Here is an 18502-nt window from a genome sequence, read left to right as displayed (position 1 = left end):
CATTTGAAGACGAAGGTGGCCGCGAAAAACGTGGATTGGCAGAAGATAGATCGAACTGCCCAAGAGGCTAAAGAATCGATTCATAGTTACTATGAGAGGTTGTTGAAGGCGTTCAAGAACTACAGTGGCACAGAAACAATAGAGGCGAAAGATATGCTTCATTTTGTGTTTAGATTTGTGGAAGGGCTGAGACCAGAGATAAGTCAGATGATAAAGTCGCATTTGATTTGCTGGCAGTCGAAACCGATTGACGAAGTGTTGAATTATGCGAAATACTGTAGCGACGAAATTGAGGTGAAACAGAAAAGGTTGAAAGAGAAGGTGATGATGATGCAGCTTAAGGCAGCTCAGACAGGTTTGCAAGGTCTGCAAGGGTTGCAAGGGTTCCAACAACAGGTACCGCAACCGCAGCCGCAGTTGCAGGGAAACATGGCGTTTCAGCCACAGGCGAGAGGCAGAGGCAGAGGAGGTTTCGTGAATAATGGTCCGGATTTGAACACTGTTGTGAATGGTGTGCAGGCAATGAAGAAGGTGATGCCGTGTCACGTGTGCGGAATTGTCGGTCATTGGAAACGCGAGTGCCCGATGGTGGTGCAGGAAGGTGCAGGTGCAGGTGTTGGTCAGCAAAACAATTATGTCAATGCATTTCAGACAATGAGGGGACCGAAAATGAGAGGTCCAACCCCAAATTTTCAGACCGTAAATCAGTTCCAGGGATTACAACCTATGCAGCCGCAGCAGATGCAGATGCCCCGCATGCAGATGACGCAAATGCAGCCAATGCAACAGCAGTTACCCATGGTACCTAATCAGAAAATGCAAATACCTTTGGCACCAATGAGTCAGCAGCAAGTGATGGTTCCTCCACAGGTCTCGGGTCAGGTAATGAGTACAAATGGCACCGTACAACAGTTCCCATTACACAGTGAGAGTGGAATAAACAATGTATGGGAGAGTGAAAGTTCAGAAGAAGAAGGAGATTGTGTGCTTGCAGCATCCTTGGAAGTTGATCAAAAGGGTCCGTACGTGGAGGGAAGAGTAATGGGTCATCGTGTCTCATTCTTGGTTGACACAGGAGCCACACGTTCAACAGTTAAGAGCAGTGAAGTACCGAATTTGCCACTCTCAGGGAGAACAGTTCAAGTGGTGGGAGTAGCGAACAGGCACCTGACAAACCCAATTACAGATCCGGTACCAGTCAGCATTGGTAACTATCAAGGGTTACACCAATTTGTGGTATGTGACTCAAGCCCGATAGCACTGTTAGGGAGAGACCTATTGTGTAAATTGGGTTGTTCGATTATGTGTTCGAACGAGGGAATAAAAATACAGACGAGCAGTGATGGGGAAGAAGAGGACAGTGCAGAGGGGGATGAGATGGAAACTGTCGATGAAGATTATCCTCTGATTTGTCTGTTCCCAATGATAACTGAAGAAGATATCCCAGCTGAATTACGGGAAACAGTCGGAAGGGAAGTGTGGGATATGACAGGGAAAGAGGTGGGATTGATGAAAGGAGTGGAACCAGTGAAAGTGACTGTAAAGCCCAATGCAATCTTTCCCCAGACCCCACAATACCACATGGCACAAGACACCCTCATGAAAGTTGCCCAACTCATTGACGAATTTGTAAAACAGGGAGTGCTGAAAGAAGTATTAAGCAGTCCATGTAATTCACCAATCATGGGACTAATAAAGCCGAGTGGAAAGGTCCGACTCATGCAGGACTTAAGGAAAATAAACAACATCATAGTCAAATGCTGCCCTGTCGTACCAAATCCAGCTGTGATAATGTTCCAGGTCCCTTGCGATGCCGAGTGGTTCTCAGTCATCGACTTGTCACAAGCATTCTTCTCGGTGCCTCTTCATGAGGACAGCCAATTTCTCTTTTGTTTCAAATTCTTAGACAGAGTGTACAGTTGGTGTCGAATTCCTCAAGGGTTTTCTGAGTCACCGTCGATATTCAATCAGATCCTAAAGAAAGACCTGGAAGCATTAGAATTGCCATTCGAGTCAACTCTAGTACAGTACATTGATGACTTACTGATTGCATCAAAGACAGAAAGTGGCTGCACAGCCGATACCATTGCTCTGTTGAATCATTTGGGAAGGAATGGACACAAGGTGTCTCCTTCCAAATTGCAGTTCTGTCAGAAGAAAGTGAAAAACTTGGGTCACCAGATAGAGAAAGGGTCAAGGAGAATTATGAAGGAAAGAATAACGAGTGTACTTCAGATGAGTCCACCAAAGACAAGGAGGGAGGTGAGGAAGTTTTTGGGAATGGTGGGCTATTGTCGCCAGTGGATTCCCAACTTCTCGACTCTAGCAAAGCCTCTACTGAAGCTGACCCAGAAGGATGCCTTGGATCAAATTGAGCTGAAAGGAGATGAGATGGATGCTTTTGTTGAATTGAAAGAATGCATGTGCAGGGCTCCAGCTTTAGGTATGCCTGATTACACAAAGCCTTTCACATTGTTTTGTCATGAACGTGATGCATGTTCTTTGTCTGTCTTGACTCAAGCCCATGGTGGCATAAACAGACCAGTAGCGTATTTTTCAGCTACTTTGGATCCGGTCGCAGCAGCACTTCCAGGGTGTTTGCGCGCCGTAGCAGCAGTTGGTATCAGCCTCACTCAGAGTGAAGGAATAGTGATGGGACACCCAGTAACAGTCATGGTCCCTCACTCAGTTGAGATACTTTTGACCCGCTCCCGAACGCAGCACATGACCGGAACAAGACTCACAAGGTATGAAACGATAATTCTGGGCTCACCGAATGTGCAGCTGAAAAGGTGCACTACGTTGAATCCAGCAACCTTCCTTCCTGGAGAAAATGCCGAAATTGAGAACGCTGAAGATGTCGAGCATGACTGCCTTCAGGTGACTGAATTTTGCACAAAACCTCGACCTGATATTAAGGATACTAAGCTTGATGAAAATGACCAAATTGTTTTCGTTGATGGTTCATGTCTAAGAGATGGGATGGGAATTTTGAAAGCAGGATATGCTGTATGCACTGTAACAGGTGTCTTGGAAGCGGGATGGCTTCAAGGAGTCTATTCTGCACAAGTAGCAGAACTTGTAGCCCTTACAAGAGCATGTCAATTGTCTGCAATGATGAAAGTCACCATTTACACTGATAGTCAGTACGGGTTTGGGATTGTGTACGACTTTGGACAACTATGGTCACAGAGGGGTTTCCTGACTTCATCAGGATCTCCAGTGAAAAACGGAGAAAGAATAAGGGAATTGTTGCACGCCATTCAAATGCCAGCCGAAGTTGCAGTGGTAAAGTGTAGTGCTCATACAAAAGGACAAGACTATGTTTCTCTGGGAAATGCATATGCGGATCAAGTCGCAAGATTTTGTGCCTTGAACTGTATATTACTCAGAGATGAATGGAATTCAATAAGTGAACCAGAACTCGAACCAGCTGAAGCATTTGCCTTGAATGTCGTGGATACAATAGATGAACTAAAAGCATTGCAGAATAGTGTCAGGGAGGATGAAAGAGATTCCTGGATTAAATCACAATGTATAAAAAGACCAGATGAGTTATGGGTTTCAAATGAGGGAAAATTTGTCTTGCCAAATAGTCTCTTATCGCAGCTTGCGCGGTTCTATCATGGCCAAGCTCACCTAGGGAGAGATGCCATGATACGATTGTTCAAAACTGATTGGTTTAACCCCAGATTTCGTCAAGCTGCAGAAGCAGTTTGCCATCGATGTGTCACTTGCCAGCAGATGAACCCAGGAAAGGGAACAGTTGTGAACGCGAGCCACATTGGCAGCGCCAGTGGCCCATTTAGTCGAATGCAGATGGACTTCATTGAAATGCCTGTGCATGGGGGTTTGAAGTATGTGTTGGTGATTGTGTGCATTTTTAGTCACTGGATTGAGGCATACCCAACACGTAGAAATGACAGTCTTACAGTTGCAAAGCTATTGTTGAGAGAGTTAATACCACGTTTCGGATTCCCGATCTCTTTAGAATCAGATAGGGGAAGTCACTTCAATAACGAGGTGATAAAGTTACTTTGCGAAGCGCTGAACATTGAGCAAAAACTGCATTGTAGCTATTGCCCTGAAGCCTCAGGACTGGTGGAGCAGATGAATGGTACACTGAAATCAAGAATGGCGAAAATATGTGCATCGACAAATTTGAAATGGCCTGACGCATTGCCTTTAGTGCTAATGTCAATGAGAAACACCCCTGATAGAAAGACTGGATTGTCTCCGCACGAAATTCTCATGGGCAGGGCTATGAGACTTCCTGCAGTTCCTGCAAATGCGCTCTTGAATATCACAGATGATATGGTGTTAGACTACTGCAAGGGTCTGGCTGACGTGGTTCGCTCTTTCTCTCACCAGGTGGAAGCCACCACCTTGCCACCGATCCAAGGTCCAGGACACGCACTGAAAGCAGGTGACTGGGTCGTGGTAAAGAAGCACGTGAGGAAGTCGTGTCTGGAACCCCGTTGGAAAGGCCCTTTCCAAGTGATCCTGACGACAACTACCGCTGTGAAGTGTGCGGGGGTTCCCAACTGGATTCACGCCAGTCACACAAAGAAAGTGTTGTGTCCCACAGATGAGGAAGTGGAAGCGCTGAAATTACCAGTGCCTGACAAAACAGTGCTGAGTGCTGAGACAGAGCAAAACCGAACTGAAAGCGAACAGGCAGAAACGGGAGAGAGAGAGATATTCTCTGAAGACGAAGAGACCAACTCGCTTGGGGGAGACCAAGGAGAAAGTTCAGACAGCGACGAAGCAGCTGAAGGTGACAAAGAACCTGAAGCAGCTGAGGGTAGCAAAGAGCCTGAAGCAGCTGAAGGTGACAAGGAACCTGAAGCAGCTGAAAGTGATAAAGAGCCTGACGAAAGTAACGGTGACGAAGGGCTCGAGAAAGGTGAAAAAGCAGGGGAGCCTGATCAGAGGAGGGCTTTCCCAGAAGCAGACGATACAGAAAAAGAAAAAGAGAACGTGATTGATTCCCCAGAAGGAGGGGACAAGGCAGAACAGAACGAAACAGTTCAAGCTTCCACAGAAAAGATTGCAAGTCCATCAAATGGACACGGTGCAAAGAGAAGACTAAGTATATCACCCATAAAAGAAAGGACTAAAGAAAGTTTGAACGACGGAGAAAGGCCAAAAGTGAAAGAGAAAAGAAAGGAAGTGACTGTCGTGGTACCATCCTCAAGTGAGGAAAAAGACTTGGCCAAAGAGGAAAGTACCAGTGAGGCAGAATCGAAAAGAGAGGCAAAATTGAAAAGGAAAAGGATACCGAACAGAAGGTATTCCGGTCCTGAATGGGCATATGTAGTTCATGACGATTGGACTGACGAATTTGTATCTCTTAGCCTCGAGAACGAAGAAGAAGAGATACCAATAGAAAAGAAAAGTTTCATGGACTCTGTTGATTGAAAGGGTGATAAATGACATTGCTCGCTACAATCTAACGTGATACAAACAACCAGCTGAGACATTGCTAAACCGGATGAGACACTTGCTGAACTGATAAAAGACTGAGTTATTGCCGAATTGAGACAAATGCTGCTAACCGATAAGTGACTGGCCTCTTGAAGAAGACGGTGTGAACATTGCGCTCGCTCAGCTTTGTAACTGAATTGCTAAATAGTTTCTTTATAGGTGCTTCCAGCTCTCTGATTCTATACAGATCATGACGCAAAACAGTAGAAAGAAGTATTGTAAATATGTGTGTATAGGCTTAGTAATTGCATGTGTACTAATAATAATGGCAATAGTGCTTACAATGCATGGAAAGGGTGAGAATGAGAAAATTGATGCTTCTACTTTTGCTCCTGTTACTGTCACTGAACTAACCGCATTGAAAAGACTAGAATTAGATGAGAGACACTTGCATGATAAGAAAGAGCTTTCATATAACGTTTTCTATCGCTTGCTAACAGAATATGTTGAGACTATGGATGCGAAAGATTGTTATGTGTGTACACAGATACCGACATCAGTAAAGGAAGGGGTGACTTATCACCACATGCCTCTTACATACGGGATTACATGTAGTATAGTAATGTCTAGGTTTTATGGTCAGACTAACATACAGTATTTTTACTCAAATTATGATGTTACCTTTGCATATGTTCCTATAATAGCGCAGCTGAGCCAGATTGCTAAGGATTGGGATGCTAAAATAATGAGGGAATTTTTCGAGCCAATGCAACCTTTTGAAACGGCTCACGCTCATAGGGAAAACCTTACCTGCTCGCTCTCTGCAATAGAAATAAGCTTTTTAGATCGCACAGATGATAGAAGAGCACAAATGAATGCGAAATTAGAAAAAGAGCTACACAAGAGGACTTCAGTAGATAATTATGATTTTGCCGCAATAAAGACACAAGGGAGAATAGCTTTAGATGCTTGGCATGTAGGGAAATTTTGTATATATCGAGGTGAATCCTATTATGACAATATTTTTGTAGGAGCGAGTGAGTGTAAACATACGTTTATCTTTAAGGCCAAATGGACATTCATGATGAACGGACTTGACCCTGTCATTCCAGGTGTATATTACATTTGTGGGTATAATGCCTATTATCGTCTTCCAAAGGGATGGTGGGGGAGATGTTATTTGGGTATAGTGTTCCCAAAGGTTTATCAACTGGATGACCTATCGATGATTCCAAAGACATCTGGATCCCATCGTATCCAGAAAAGAGAGACCGCAGCTGCTGTGGTAGGAGATATATTTGGAGCCATGATTCCTTCGTTGGGAGTTGTGTTGAATTCCATCAAGATAAGAAAGTTGTCTACTATAATGGATAACATGTTGACAAAGTTTTCAGGTGCTATAATCCTGATAGATGCTGAACTTGCAGCGGAAAGAGCTATGACTCTTCAAAATAGGCTTGCTTTAGACATTCTTTTAGCAAAGGATGGCGGCGTTTGCAAAATGCTTGGTGCACGACACTGTTGTACGTATATTCCAGACAATAGTGTGAAAATTAAAACTATGCTTGCTAATCTAACAAAAGAGAGTGCAGATTTGAAGGAACTGAAAGAACCAGGAGTGTGGGAGAAGGTTGGAAAAGGACTTGCTTCAGAGGGACATTGGATTGGGGGAATTTGGAATGGAATATTGCTAAAAATAATACAGGGAATACTAATAGTATTAATTTGCATATTTGGAATTTGGGGAATAAAAAGGGGAATAATAATGATTATGGAAAGAATTAGAAGAAGGAAGGAAGAGAAAATAATGAAGAGAATGGCAGAAGAATACAAAGCGAAAACTAGGGGAATTAAAAGGAAAAGAGAACTGACAGAATTTTAATGGAATAAAATTTGTGGGCATGATTTGGTGTGATGACAAGTAGTCATCAGAGGAGGGATTGATGAAGCAGAAAACGAAGGTTTTACATTTATTAACGCATAAACGTAGTGTGAAATAATCATGTGTGACTTTAACCGAACTAATAAAGATTGTACGGGGACAAAATGTGCCCTCAGAGTAGTTTGCCAACATTTATAAGCGTGCTTTCCCTAACGTGATGTATTAGAATTGCACTAATCCGACATAATCGTAAACGCGTGCTATGATTTGCTTGTTTGAAATGCTTTAGCTTAGCATAACTTTAGTGCAGGCTTCGGCCTAGTTGCCTGGTCTCACGGGTTTAGATGCTCGTATTTTTCCAATGTGCTATTAAACGTGTATTTTTGCTTGAAGCTGTACTTTTCCACTGAGATCGTTCACATGCTTATCTTAAGGTTTCGTGCCAGCCTGGCATATTTTCTCTTTACTCCAAGGTCAATCTGCAGGTGCGGACAATGGAAGCTCTGAAAGTGAGTTAATTGGTATAAAATGTTGCAACTTGCGTACCCGTCTCCAAGGATAATGTATGCTTAAGTAAAAGCTTGAGAACTGTTGTTTTTGATTGGACAATTTGAAGCTAACCTATGAACCCTCCAATGGAAGACCCTACTGGATTTGAACTGTTGTCTATAAAACCCAGGTGCACGAGAAGAAAGGGGCCTTTTGCAGCCATTACCAGCCCGATGCCCGCCATTTTGCAGGACATTGCAGCTATTATGGCCCACCTTGCTGCGACGCCATTTTGAGAGACTTTGATGCTTTCTCTAATCGAGAGAAAGAGACTTAAATGATTCTTACCCTAGAGACTTTAACTTTGATTTGTCCCTTTGCATGAAGTAGTAGTTTATCTTGCCGCCGTGAGGCAACTGCCCCTTCCACCTTGCCCCTTTGCCCCGTCCCATGCTGATCGAGAAACGGTACCTGTGAGACGAAGACTTCCTTGAATGCTGATCGTAATTGGTAAATATGAAAGGAAATTGTACAATTGCATTGTGTTTCTTTTAGGTAACCAACTGCTGATTTTGACAAGAGCCCTAGTTAGGAGTTTTCTAAATTAATGTTGCTAAATTGTTTTTGCATGAAGCCCCACATGCCGATGCTAATTTGAGGTTAGACGAGGATTCCTTTTGTCGCACGATGCAATTTGAGATCTTGTTATGCTGACTAAATGTATGCAATTAGTTCATTACAGATTATAGTTCTAGTGATTTGCATTGCTATCATCGAATGCCTTGTTATTCAAATGCTACATAGATTGCACTTGTTTCGCCGTTATGGACAGCTATTAATGTTCATATATGTTTATCATTTGGTGTTAAGACACATCTATATTGTGCTAGCTTTGTTAATATAGGGAAATAAATTCACTAACTTTGAATAAACTGGTGTGGTTATTCCTGACTGGAAGGTCAGGGTTCGCCGAAATGTATTCTGGATTGATTGTTAAATGTTATGTGGATCAGGGCATTGCTTATGTCCGTTATTGATTATTGGATTGTATTAAATTGATTGATTAAGGGTGCCGAGGGTCCCACTTAGTCAAAAGGTTCATCGGCCTAAAGAGCGTCCAAAGTACCGGTAAATTACTAGTACGGACCGCTCTAACAGGTACCACAAACTGCAACTCGCAAAACAAAATGTACAACATTGTTAAGCACACTGTTTGCGATTCCCAATGGGGTCACAAACGACCTGCCTCATCAACATTTTCTGAGGTAGGTCACAATTTGCAACCCTATTGGGAATGGCCAACACTCACAGCACTACATCTCTCACGTAATGTATTCATTGTAGGCATACATACACTCAGCACATGTCCAAATTCGACATGTACTACACAGTCCTGCTCTACCTCTGTACTGGCACACATACATCCAATGCAGAGTCACTACTCCAGTGCTGCACATCAGTCCACATCCATATAAAGTAGGCCAAGGGTAAGTTAAGCACACAGTAGTGGAACTTTAAAAAGGTGAGTGAGCTTGTAGACCTCACTAGAGTGACATGGGGAAAAAAGGATCTGTTCACTCCTACTGATCACTACAGGGTACGCAACCACCACTGCACTCCAACTCTAAGTGAAGGTAGTAGCCTTCCACTACTATGAGGGCAGCGCTTTGGGCACACCTTCCCGTCCAACAAGATCACAACACGTGAGACGGGCCCATCTCATGGTGCACACACATGATCTGTGTTGTCAATGATAAAAGAAAATAAGCATTAGGGATCCAGACAACAGTACAGTTGGCCACTCAGGGCAGGGATAAATGTCTTTTACCATGCAGAAGACTCTTCCATCCCAACGGGTATTTTACCAACATTTGTAAAAAAAAGGACGTTCTGGTAGAGAATCACACCATGCACAGGAATTATGATGAACCGGGAGGAAGGATATGAAATGTTCTAAGTGAGTCGATATCAAAGCATGGACTGAACTTGACAGTGGTTAGGACTGAACTTGACAGTGGTTCATTGTTCTGGCATATAGCAGGGACGTGCAGGTGGACTATCAGAATCTTGTTATCAACTTTACAGGGCCTACAGGTGAAAAATATAGCACTTCATAATAATGATGGAGTACAACTCTCCTCCGAAATAAGGGCACAAACACCCCCCACTTTGACTGCTATTTTAAAGTAGGTGTTTTCATTATTGCTAAATATATTCCATTTTGTGAACCTCCTTAACCTTTTTGCCTGAGGAATCGATTTTGCAAGCAGCTCATAACTGAATGCATCCGATAATAATATCATAGTGAGAAGTTCAAGCTGTTTGAGTTGGTCTTCATCGAAGTTCCCCTTGGCACCAATGTCAAATGTTATTGCTGAGTTCAAAGTTTGATTTTGTGATGTTCATTGTGGCTGCAGAAGCCATTTTAGACAAAACCACTGCCCCCTGCTGGGCTTTCTTATGTTTTGTGGACCAACAGCAAGAATAACCCTGGTTATGTCCTTTAGGGATAACACATCTCTTTAATTGAACTAAACGTTAAAGGCAAATAGTTAATCTTAGAGTGAACTCTTTGCAGGACTCAAGGATGTACTAGAAGCAGACACAGAGCTGAACATGAAATACTGCAGTTCCTAAATGGAATCACTCTTTACCTGCTCTGAAAGTCATGACCGATGTAATGTTGTCCATTTCCAATTACAATTACGTGTGTCTGTTGATCTCACCTGCGTGCCATGTACCGCGGGCAATAAAAAGCTGAGGGCAGGACTGTGAAGCAGTTCCCACGCCGTCAGTGCTTAAATTGTAAACAAAAATGTGCCAGTGCCCAAAGCCCACCTCTTGCAAACGCGGCTGCTGCAATTAAATGTGCGAAGACCGAATACTGAGGCACCGTATTCCTGGAGCCATGTTGAGCCTCTTCAATCCATTTACCAATCATTCCCTGCCCCTCTCAGGCCACTTTCGTAGCTTTCTGCTTTCTCCCTTTGTGACGCTTTTTTGCTTTTCTCTTCCTCCGTCTGCAGTTAATGCTTGAAGCAGAAAAATGAGCGTCGGCCCTCAAAAATAAGTGCTGGTGCCCGGCACCAGACACAGCAAGCACAAATTAAGCCCTGCGCACCGCAGACACCAACTTAACAAGAAGAGAGTGAGAAAGTCTAGGACTCTGACTCACCTGTTCGGGCCTGCTTGTGCCTTACTCTCACCAGGGAGGTGCCACCACCCTCTCAGCAAGCCACCACATCATTCAGCTCACTTTAACCTAGCCCGGGCGAGATACCATCAGTCAGTTATTGCAATTAGGAGACAGGTGCTCAATAAGCTGCCTAACACAAAAAATAAAAACATCTACTTATTTGGCAAGCAGCAAAGCAAGAAGTGATCCCAAGAGAAAGGGCAAAAGTAGGTGGCCCTGCATTACTTTAGACTGCATGCACTCCCTTGACCAGATGGCTGAGTCGTGCTCCAAACTTACACAGTGCTCTTGCCCAGTGGCTAGTCTTGACATACGTGACACAAGAGGGACAGGCACAAACTACGCTGAACTCTCTGATTTAGCCACTGTGCCTGCCATCAAACCTTTCCTTATCGAGGACACACCATCCTCCCAAGCAGTCATTGGAGAGACTGAGTGAGACGCTTAGAACTTTATTTTGAGGATGCTGAAGTTACAGTGGAACTTCACTGTGCCCTTCTGCTTCCCTTGGTAGGCAAAGACATACACAAAGTGTGCAAGACCCTCACGGAGGCAAGCCCAGAACATACACTGTGCTCGTCGCTACCCTGAATGTGCATTTTGAGCCAATGGCCAAAAGGGACAATGAACGCTTCACCTTTAGGCAAGCTCACCAAGAACCCGAAGAATCGCTGGATGGATTCTATGGCAGACTCTAGGAACTCATAAGTACTTGCAGATCCAATGATGAGCAAGAGGAGAGTAAAGGCCAAATCATTCAAGGCTGTGCCTCCTCCAAACTGAGGGAAGCCATCCTCCTAGAATCTGGAAAATCATTAAGAGACATACTCACACCTGGAAGATCTAAAGAGCTGTTGAAAGCTTGCCACACATGGAGGCAGGACTTCACAGAATAATCAAAGCAGAACCAGTCAACGCAGTACAACCATGAGCCCCCGCTAAGCTCCAGCGGAGACTGCCTCATGCCAGGAAACCATGTGGATACTATGGAGGGCTGTCCCACAAGCTAGCAGACTACCAGGATGAAGTGAGAAGGATGCACAGGATAAAGTGTGCAGGTCATCAAAACACAAGGCCACAAAAGAAACCTTCCACACCCTTCTGAAAGCCACAAGTTGGATGGAAGACACGGTTCACAATGGCATCACTGAACACACTGTGCACACAGTTTTCACTGTTGGACACAACAGCACCACATTGAGAACTCTTCTACAATGCCAAATACAAGTGGACAATACCCCACCACCGCAGTCATTGACACAGGAGCGTCCATAGACCTCATGTCCATGGGCACATACCAGACCATGCCTGAACCACCAGCTCGCAGGGCCAAAATCAGAGTCTTCTCATTTGGACAAAGGACACCACTACCCTGTTGGGGTGCTTTAGGTCTTCAGCTTCACATGCGGACAGGAGCATCAACACCACCATCTACGTGGCTGAAGGAGGCCAAGGCATGCTGGTAAGCTGTACCATAGCTGAGACCCAAGGCCTAGTCCCATTCAAGTTTAGAGTGCGGCTTGAAGAACTCTCACATATCCTGGCTGAGTTTGAACATGTGTTCAATGAAATTGGAGTTCAAGGGACAAAATCATTCAGTTGCACATTGGCAAGTCAATACAGCTGGTGGTCCTACGACATTATCCCTTTGCATTCCACTGCCGACCAAAGGTGGAAGAGGAGCTTCACAAGTTAAAAAAGGCTGATATCATTGAAAAGGTCACAGGTCCCACACCATGGGTGTCACCCATTGTAGTGGCAAAGAAGCAGAAACAACCCAGAGAAATCCACATCTGCGTAGACATGTGGCTCCCAAACATCACATTCAAACATGAAAGCCACATGACTTGCACCACTGGCGACATCATTGGAGAGCATAACAGAGCCCAGTGGTTCTCTAAGGTAGATCTGTGATCAGGATACCACCAGCTGCCTTTACACCCTGATTCTAGGTATATTACTATCTTCACTACCCATGTGGGGCTCAGGTGCTTCAGTTGCTTAACTTTGGATATGAAGCACAGCAGAAGTATTCCATATCACCATATTTGAGCTGGTTGCAGGATTGCCAGGCATCATCACGTCAGTGATGAGATTCTGATATTTACCAAATCAGTCAGGGAGCACCACAAACGCTTTTGCAGAGTACTCAGAAGTATCCAGGAGTCAGGTCTCATGCTTCACTGAGAGAAGTGTGTATTCATAAAACAACAGACTGCCTTTTTCGGATACATGCTCTTGGCAAGTGGGGTGCCCCTGACCCTGAAAAAGTGAAAGATGTCCACGATGCACCCATGCGGACCAACATATCTGAAATGAGAAGCTTCTTGGGCATGGTAAACTACTGTGGATGATTCTTACCTGGCCTAACAAACTTCCACCACCTTCCAGAGACCTCACAAAAACCTCAACCATGTGGGTGTGGAATGTGGTGCATGAACAAGCATTCCAAGCGACCATGGAGGCTCTCTCTGCAGACACCACTCTTTCCTACTTCAACCCCTCCAAACAGGCCACCATTGCTGTCAGCACTAGCCCGAAGGGGCTGGGAGCTGCCCTCATGCAACAGCAAAGCCATGGAAACTAGGCCCCTGTCGATTACTCACTACCACAGAGCAAAGGTACTCACCAAATTGAGAGGAAGCCACTGCGATTCACTGGGGCTGTGTACCCTTTCACTTACACATCTATGGTTATCCCTTTGCTGTGACAACTAATAATAGTCCACTCATACTGCTATTTCAAGACTCAGCTTCCACATCTCTTCATTGCATCGAAAAGTAAATGCTTCAGCTGCATGAGTATGACTGCCGAGTAGAGAACAGACCAGACACCAATAATCCACTTGACTACCTGTTCTGTCACCAATGTGAAACCACCCAGAAGGAGACAGAAGACACAGAGGAAAAAGAAGACTATGTGAGGTATGTTGTAGAGAGATCCCGGCCCCTACCCTTGTCGCTGTTCACCATCCACAGGGCTAAGGAACAGGACAAGTGCCTACAACTAGCCCTTGCTGCGATCAAATCTGGAAGGTGGGACTCACTCAAAGAACCCAGATATTACTGAACACGAGAAGCAAAGAGGGCTCTAGAATTGCTACACCATGTACACCATGAGCTTGCAACTTACATGAGTGGATGTCTATTATGAGGACCCCGCTTAGAGATACCTGCCAGCCTCACAGCTCAAGAAGTGAAAATAGGCCATAATGGTCACCAAGGCATTGTAAAAAATAAAAATCACCTTGGGACGAAAGTCTAGTTCCCACTCATGGATGAAATGGTCGAGGCCACCATGTGGACCTGCTGATGGTGCCAAGTCACAGGCACGCTGGATGCACCTCCACTCAAAATCACGTAGCAAAGCCCCAAGCAGACATGGGTATATGCCAGCCTAGTTTTTGTTATATGCCAGCCTAGTTTTTGGGTTCTTGCCAGATCAACAGTACTTCCTCGTCTTAATTGGTGACTACACCAAATACCCGGAGATCAAGTTGTTAACATCCCAAGCAGCTACAGTGGTCATCCCCAAGCTGGGGAAGATGATAGCCACGCATGGGATCATACAAGAACTTTGAACTGACAACATCTCTCCTTTCCAATGAAAACAGTTTGCAACAAACTTGTAATCCTGGGGCATAAGGCACAGATTAGTGACTCCCCACTGACCACAAGCCAATGGAGAAGGTGAATGTTTCATGCAAACTCAATAAAGTGATAGGCATGCCATACGCAGACCATCAACCTCTGGAATGGGCCACATATGCATTCCTGCGAGAAGATCCCCAAACCCTGCACTAAACAACCAGGCAAGCCCCAGGACATGCCAGAAGATCCCCAAACCCTGCACTAAACAACCAGGCAAGCCCCAGGACATGCCAGCAAGGGGTGTGTCCTAGCCGACACCCTTCCACATCACTCAGAGTGAGTGCCACTACCTATTGATGATGCTGAAACGGTACAAAGAAGAAGAAACACCAATCATAAAGCAAGTGTTTGCCTTTGAACTCAGATGTCAGAAATTTGCCCTGATGACATGGTCTTCATGAAGGACAGACACCCAGGCTGCAGGTTCAGGCTTCCTTCTGAATACCACTTATGGGTCGTCACACAACCCTGCAACAAAATGACCACTGCCTCTCACTGAATTTGGAAATTAAACGCAACGCCTCCTAGTTCAAGCCTGCCAGTAAGAACTATGAGGAGAGCCGTGACCAACAGGAGCTGATGTCACCCAATAGTATTACCGATATGTCTTTACCTACACCTAAGGGATTAAGCAAAGAGTGTTGTGGGCTGACCACAGGCAAACCCCGAAACTGAGAGCTTGCAAAGCCCAATCCAAAGACCAATGGGCTCCCTGGCTATCGCTCCCAAGCTTGTCGCCCGTCAACCAAGCAGTGGTGGCAGGAGTGACCACATGAAGTATCACTTGAGGCACAATCCAGCACCGTCCATCAGACTCATAGACTGTGTGGTCTGTGTAAACCGTATGTATTGATCTGTTTGTTTTTAATGTATGCATCCTAGTTCTTGGAGCTGTTTTGGTTGGTAAACTGATACTGTAAAGGTTTTCAGTTTTCAGTTAAAGATAAGGAGGAATGTAATGTCGTCCAGTACGAATTGCAGGGGAGACCAAGGAAACCCCTGCAGACGTGTGTCCCTTGGTCTCCGCAGCACGCCACACACCGTGGCCATTGAAAGGGCAAAGGCATACAGGCACCATCTTAACAAGAAGTCTCTGAGTGGTTATTGCTTGCAGTGGGCACGCTGCAAGCTGCCAGGCCGCACTACGCATGACTGTCGTAAACTAGGAGCCAGGGAGAAACACTACAACCTCATGGGATATGGGCCACTGCAATGTAGAATCCATTTTCTTATAACTCCAGGAATCAAGATGTGGTTCAAGTATTCCTTAAGGCACAAGACTAAATACATTTTCAAAGGATGAAATCTGGAGGTATAAATAAGAGCTCTGACATTACTTTCTTTATTTCTTGCAGTTAACACAAAACGTTCTTAGTTTGCCAATGAAGCCCTAATAGGGATTTCATTTCAATGGGAGTGGTTTGTATTCTTTGCTCTGTTGCATTTATCATTACCCTTCTTTCTTCTTCCACACCATTTTGACATTGTGTTTGTGTGTTCAGATTATGTGAGGATATTATTTAATGCTATGTGTAAGTATGTTTGAAGTCCATAGGTGCAAAACTGATTTGTTATTCTCTACCTCTGTTGTTAAAGGATTGGAATCTATTTTCAGACACAATTTTCTGCCTGAGTTCCTTCTGAGCCACAGGAAATGGGGGGATTCCTATAATGACCAACCCAGGGGCCAACTCTCCGATATGGTGGAGGAGCATCGCCCCGCTGTTACAAGCAAGAAAAAAATGATAAGAAAAGCATTTTATTATCACTTTATTTTTCTGCTTTTTTGGGCAGGGCGGGCGCGGCCAGCAGCCTTCACGACAGCAGGTGGAGGAGGAGTGGTGGTGCACTTCTAAGTGCGCATGTCAGTGTGGCCGGCTGTCCGAGGCTGGCCAAACTGACATGCGGGCTTAAAACTCTCGAACCAGCTGCATTGCACAGCCAGGTGGCGACCAAGCGCAGTGTCTCGCTCTCTCCCTGAGCAGCATTTCTGCCCGCTCAGGCCAATCCCAGCACTTCTCTCATGCTGGTAAGAGCATGAGAGAAGCACCATGATTGAGTGAGGAGGGAGGAAGAATACAAAAGGAACCGAGGCGCATGGGGCGACGGAACACGGAGGCAGCAGGTAAGTTTATTTATTTTTTGCCCCCCTCCCCTTGCTCCCCCGTTCCACGCTGCCCACATTCCTCCTGCTCCATGTGCTGCTCCCCGCCCCTTCCTGGCAGCATCTGCTACTGGACAAACCACAAAATATAATCTCAGTACAAGCACTATTTTTAATCTGAGTTATGTAACAAGATTCAGATTAGAATTCTGAATCTAATTACAGAACTCTTTTATCTGAGTTCTTTAATTAAATTCAGATAAAAAATAAGATGATGCTTCCTTATAGACCAGGCCCCACTTCTTTTAAGGGAGGGATCTAATTGATTTTTTTTTTAATTACATTTCAAAAAGAACACAAAACATTTCCTTATTTACAATGCATAGACACAGTGCTCAAAAGATTTTCTAAAGAAAGGAAATAATCAGGAGTTAAGACAAATCTCATAATTACTAAGGGGATCTTCGTCAGATTAAACAGTGCCAGATTGCTGCCATAAAAGAGAAACTGTCCCGTGTTGTCAATCCTGCTGATCCGCTGGTTCATTTACAGTTGGTGGAAATGCTCAGGGGCATATTTATACTAGTTTTGCATCTAATTTGCATCATTTGTTTTACGCACATTCGGTGTAACACTAACTCCATATTTATACTTTGGCACCAGACCCGTCTAGTGCCAAATTTATGGAGTTAAGGTCATTTTTGGGACGTGGAAACCTACTTTGTGTCAATGAGATGCAAAGTAGGCATTCCTGTTCAAAAAATGACTCTATGGTCTTAGAGCCATATTTATCCTCCTGTGCTAAAATCACACATTAGGGGAGGAGGGGTCAAACAATGGTGCAAAGCTTGCTTTGTACCATTATTTAATGCCATGATTAGGGCAGGCATTGGGGACCTGTGGGCCATAAGCCCACAGGTGCCCTCCCCAGGCCCCATGGACACCCCCACCAACACCAGAGGGACAGTGGAGGTTGGGGGACCCCATCCAAGGTAACTATAGGTAAGCACAGGTAAGTATTGTTTTTTTAAGTGCTATTGGGGTCCCTGAAATGGGACCCCCTACATTGCACAGGGTGCAATGGCCATGCCCAGAGCACCCTGGTTTCCTGTGCTGGCCATTGTGGTGGTGGGCATGACTCCTGTCTTTTCTAAGACAGGAGTCATGTGGTATGGATGTTTTTGCGTCAGAAAATGACGCTAGGCTGGTTAGAGTCATTTTTGTTAACTCTACCCTGCCTAATGTCATTTTTTGGTGCAAAACCCCCTTCTTCCAAACCGCCAGCCCCACCCAGCTAACTGCATTTTTTTTTCTCCTCTAGCCTACCCTTTGCACCGGCTTGCAGCATTCCATAAATATGGTGCCCGGCTGGTGCTCAGAAATGGTGCAAGCCGGTGCCAAACATTTTGGTGCAAAACTGCATTAGTGCAGTTTTGCACCAAAAAGTATAAATCAGGGCCTGAGTTTCTGATGGTACTGTATCAAGTGACATCATCCTTTAAAACCTCTAGGCGGAAGCCCAATCTCCACAGAGCATACACCTATAATATGTCAAAAGGACCTTCCAAAGATGGCCAACAGCTGCCTCTATTTTTCGTTCTTTGGAACAGTTATTGATAACCTGACTTTTACACGACATGAACAAGCAACAGGAAGGTAAATGGAACTGAAGGCAGATGAAGGAAAGGGAACATAAGGGAAGGGAAGAAAAGGAAGTGGAAAAAGAGAAACATAAGGAAGAGGTGAGGAGGGAG

At 44.7% G+C, this 18502-nt stretch overlaps 1 protein-coding gene across 8 annotated transcripts in view; it reads right to left on the bottom strand.

Annotated features, from left to right (window-relative positions):
• LOC138268696 (glutamate decarboxylase 1-like) overlaps window positions 1-18502 on the bottom strand; it is a 1137623-nt gene that overhangs the window by 589601 nt on the left and 529520 nt on the right. The window lies entirely within an intron of this gene.

This window comes from Pleurodeles waltl, chromosome 2_1 (genome assembly GCF_031143425.1).
Source record: "Pleurodeles waltl isolate 20211129_DDA chromosome 2_1, aPleWal1.hap1.20221129, whole genome shotgun sequence".
NCBI lineage: Eukaryota > Metazoa > Chordata > Amphibia > Caudata > Salamandridae > Pleurodeles > Pleurodeles waltl.
The sequence above is the reverse complement of the archived record's forward strand: the minus strand, read 5'-3'. Positions and strand labels throughout refer to the sequence as shown.